At 54.2% G+C, this 5,000-nt stretch overlaps 1 non-coding gene across 1 annotated transcript in view; it reads left to right on the forward strand.

The window, feature by feature from the left end:
* Positions 1-4,854: 4,854 nt before the first annotated feature.
* Positions 4,855-5,000, forward strand: part of LOC124725044 — a 1,909-nt gene continuing 1,763 nt past the window's right edge. Inside the window, exon 1 of the ribosomal RNA XR_007006655.1 lies at positions 4,855-5,000. This exon is cut by the window's right edge and continues 1,763 nt beyond it. This is a non-coding gene — a ribosomal RNA (small subunit ribosomal RNA).

Genomic DNA, 5,000 nt, shown 5'->3' on the forward strand with positions numbered 1-5,000 from the left:
CCCATGCCGGCAAAACAGTATCGCCATCTATGGAAAATAGGGCGAAAGCACATGCAATACCGCCATCTATGCGCATCTGACAACACTACGTCCGCACCACAAAACATACCGCCATCTGTAGGTCTCCCGCAACATGACCTCCTGCAACGACGCCACCGCCATCTATGAGACGCCAAGCCGACTAAGACAGCGATGGCGCCACAGTGCCCGCCTTTCGACGCCACCCACAAAGCCTGCAGCCTCTGTCGACCATAGCACCCATTCTCCAGTGGCTCTGCCGCACGAAGCCGTGGACCGGCAATGACTCCACCCGCACCCGTTCGTGGACCACCCCAACCGCCAAACGCGCACCTCCAGCGGATGAACGGCGGACGTTTCCCGCACTCGTAAAGTGCAATCCACCCCTATAACTTGCGTTTCATGAAGAGTTATTTCCAATATGCGACATTCCCGCTGTCCCTATACATGAGCCGCGACCTGTACCACTTACGAGCGAGAGACGCGATCGCGTTGCTCACTGTACGGCGTCCGATACCGAGCCATCAGCATGTCGGTCCCCATGCGCGTTGCACTCGCACTCGCACTCGCAAAAACGTGGGGCAAATATATTACGCGGAAGAGTTATAACAGACCGAGCCCCACTGCATGGGGGGAGTCTTTGTCACTAATGTACACAGATAGAACATTGTGGACTGGAACCAGGATTACCCGTACACACGGCGCTGATTAGTAATCAATGCAGAGCCATCAAACTACAGAAATATATACAACTGTCCGTATACATGCTGAAAGAGTCTGCCCACAATGGGAACCACACGTCAGCCAGACACTCTGATCACGCACCACTCTCTGCTTCTAACAGGCGCACATACAATATGTAAGCACCAGCATGGAACAACATCCAGTGCATCCTCTCCGCCACATTACACAATCCACACTATCACAACCAGACCAGGAGGTCCATGCGGAAAATAGAATATCCCACCCTTTCGACATCCACCATTGCGCAGATAAGGCACCAACACCCACACATGTCCTATACAACGGTGCACCCAACATCACAATAGTACCTCCTGTCACAGCGCACAAACAATGACATGAGTCAAAGACACAGGTCTGACACAAGCATAGAATTGGAGCGCCGCCTCTAATAAGCCAAAGGTGCATCCTGACGTGACAAATCTCATCATGTCACAAGCATTCACTTACTATAATCACTATCAACGAACCTGCCGCCCCCGCCCCCCCCCCCCCCCCCACACCTTTCCTTACAACAACGTGTAACCAAACCTAACCCATGTTGTACCTTAACCTAACCCATGTTGTACCTTAACCTAACCCATGTTGTGCCTTAACCTAACCCATGTTGTGCCTTAACTAACCATGTTGTCCCCTAACCTAACCCAAGTTGTCCCCTAACCTAACCCATGTTGTCCCTTAACCTAACCCATGTTGTGCCTTAACCTAACCCATGTTGTGCCTTAACCTAACCCATGTTGTCCCCTAACCTAACCCATGTTGTCCCCTAACCTAACCCATGTTGTGCCTTAACCTAACCCATGTTGTCCCCTAACCTAACCCATGTTGTGCCTTAACCTAACCCATGTTGTCCCCTAACCTAACCCATGTTGTCCCCTAACCTAACCCATGTTGTGCCTTAACCTAACCCATGTTGTGCCTTAACCTAACCCATGTTGTCCCCTAACCTAACCCAAGTTGTCCCCTAACCTAACCCATGTTGTCCCCTAACCTAACCCATGTTGTGCCTTAACCTAACCCATGTTGTGCCTTAACCTAACCCATGTTGTGCCTTAACCTAACCCATGTTGTCCCCTAACCTAACCCATGTTGTCCCCTAACCTAACCCATGTTGTGCCTTAACCTAACCCATGTTGTCCCCTAACCTAACCCATGTTGTGCCTTAACCTAACCCATGTTGTCCCCTAACCTAACCCATGTTGTCCCCTAACCTAACCCATGTTGTCCCCTAACCTAACCCATGTTGTGCCTTAACCTAACCCATGTTGTGCCTTAACCTAACCCATGTTGTCCCCTAACCTAACCCATGTTGTCCCCTAACCTAACCCATGTTGTCCCCTAACCTAACCCATGTTGTCCCCTAACCTAACCCATGTTGTCCCCTAACCTAACCCATGTTGTCCCCTAACCTAACCCATGTTGTCCCCTAACCTAACCCATGTTGTCCCCTAACCTAACCCATGTTGTCCCCTAACCTAACCCATGTTGTCCCCTAACCTAACCCATGTTGTGCCCTAACCTAACCCATGTTGTGCCCTAACCTAACCCATGTTGTGCCCTAACACTAACCCATGTTGTGCCTTAACCTAACCCATGTTGTGCCTTAACCTAACCCATGTTGTCCCCTAACCTAACCCAAGTTGTCCCCTAACCTAACCCATGTTGTCCCCTAACCTAACCCATGTTGTGCCTTAACCTAACCCATGTTGTGCCTTAACCTAACCCATGTTGTGCCTTAACCTAACCCATGTTGTCCCCTAACCTAACCCATGTTGTCCCCTAACCTAACCCATGTTGTGCCTTAACCTAACCCATGTTGTCCCCTAACCTAACCCATGTTGTGCCTTAACCTAACCCATGTTGTCCCCTAACCTAACCCATGTTGTCCCCTAACCTAACCCATGTTGTCCCCTAACCTAACCCATGTTGTGCCTTAACCTAACCCATGTTGTGCCTTAACCTAACCCATGTTGTGCCGTAACCTAACCCATGTTGTGCCTTAACCTAACCCATGTTGTGCCTTAACCTAACCCATGTTGTGCCTTAACCTAACCCATGTTGTGCCTTAACCTAACCCATGTTGTGCCTTAACCTAACCCACGTTGTCCCCTAACGTAACCCACGTTGTCCCCTAACGTAACCCACGTTGTCCCCTAACGTAACCCACGTTGTCCCCTAACGTAACCCACGTTGTCCCCTAACGTAACCCACGTTGTCCCCTAACGTAACCCACGTTGTCCCCTAACGTAACCCACGTTGTCGCCTATCGTAACCCACGTTGTCGCCTAAACCTGCTCTGTAATTGTTATACGACTCGTTCAATTAGTGTAGTGTTGCCCACCCGCAACCCTCGCAATATAGTTCGCTACTCGCACTGCCCGCTCCCCTGTGTATCGCTTCATGTTAAACACCTTGCAAGTCTTGCTGACTTTCCACATGCTCCTGCTGTACACTGTAATGTGGATGGCAGCAGGGCGTACATGCCGCCCCCCCCCCCCCCCCCCACCTCTCCCCACGTCCCCACCTTGCCCCCTGCCTTCGCAAGGTGGTTGGTGACAAGTTTGCATGTTCAATGCCCTTCGCATGCGACGTACGCAGGCTACGTTGTGGTGCGGCCTGTGTCAACTGTCCGCTGATGTCGTACGCGTGAACCACAATCTGTACTGCACATTCGTCCTTATGTACTGAATGATACATCGTGGCACATGTGTGACCGTACAACGACTGCGCCCAAAAACGGCGGACCATACAGTGCAAATATTGTGCACGCAGCTACGTGTCGTCTCCCTATGAGAGCTGGATTGCAGTGTGGTACGCCATAGAGACGTGTGGGAGGAACGGACGCCGTGGATGGCGATCAGCATGAGCTGTCTGTTGATGTATTCGGACCTAGTCGTCTCTCCTCACACACCGTGATGGCATGGTGCAGCGCGTTCCATATCTGCGACATGCTACAGAAGCCGGTTGACAGTCGTTCGAGCAATGGACATCGCATACGTACGGGGGCCACCTTCCACGTATTGTCTAGGCGTGCACATTTTGTTGCGTGTATGTGGGCAGACGTAGTGTGGCGTGACACCTGACACAGGCATGCAATAATGGTTGAAGTTGCAAATGGCGATGGACGCCTACGTTTTCTGGTGAAGTTACGCAAATGAAGAAATGGTAACCCGTTGTGGTGCGGTTGTTCTCGCTAGGGGTGAATCGGTGATGGCGACGATAGGTTGAGGTACTAACCGGTTGTTCCAGCGATACCCACCATGCCGACGAAACTGAACGGCATCTGGGTGTGAAGCGATACGCGGCGGTGGCTGGGTGGGACCGTCCCCGGCCGGTGAGGGGGCGCCTCCCGGCGTGCTGGCCGCGCGGTGCGTGGGCGCACGCGCTACAGCCGGCTGGTGGGGGCGGCCAGTGGCAGGCGCGCCGGCCGACGGACGCGGCAGGCGTCGCAGCTGCGCGCCGGCGCACCCTGCGCGCGGCGCCGTGCGGCCAAAGTAGGTCCTCGCGGGCCCGGTGCGAAGCGCGGTGGACATCTGCAGTGTGCTGGTCCGATTGAGGACTGTGTGCGTTGAGGATGCGCCGCCGCCCGGCGCTCGGCGCCGCGACGCCGTCTGCTGCTCGGTCGCCCCAGCGGTTCTCGCTGGTGGTTTGTATCGCAGCTGTGCGGATGTGTTGGCGTGTGCGCTGTGCTGGGAGAGTTCGCTTCGGCACCCAAGTGGGGCTTTTGTCCTTCTGTGGCGCTGGCGTTGGAGCTGCCGGTCACCGTAGGTGGCGCGTGTTGTCTCCCGCCGGCAATGCCACGACAGCACGCTCCCGGGCCTCTGTCGGCAGCGGCAAGCTCAGTTGGGAGCACGGGTGGTCGCACCGAAAGCGTCTACTCGCCTAACTCCGGGCGATTGCGCCTCTCTCGAACCCGACCAAGTACTTGGGACGGCGCTGCGCGCCGCCGGGACCTGAGAGGGTTTCGAGGTGTATTGTGCAGGGGAGCTCAGCCTCCTCCTGTTTGCAGAATGATTGAGCGGACGCTTGCGTGTTCGCGCGGGCCCCCGGGACACACTCCCGGGCGGCCGGCTGCTCAGCTCTAGTTGACGCAGCTCCCTGGTTGATCCTGCCAGTAGTCATATGCTTGTCTCAAAGATTAAGCCATGCATGTCTCAGTACAAGCCGCATTAAGGTGAAACCGCGAATGGCTCATTAAATCAGTTATGGTTCCTTAGATCGTACCCACGTTACTTGGATAA

The sequence above is a fragment of the Schistocerca piceifrons genome, unplaced genomic scaffold (genome assembly GCF_021461385.2).
Source record: "Schistocerca piceifrons isolate TAMUIC-IGC-003096 unplaced genomic scaffold, iqSchPice1.1 HiC_scaffold_1024, whole genome shotgun sequence".
Lineage (NCBI taxonomy): Eukaryota > Metazoa > Arthropoda > Insecta > Orthoptera > Acrididae > Schistocerca > Schistocerca piceifrons.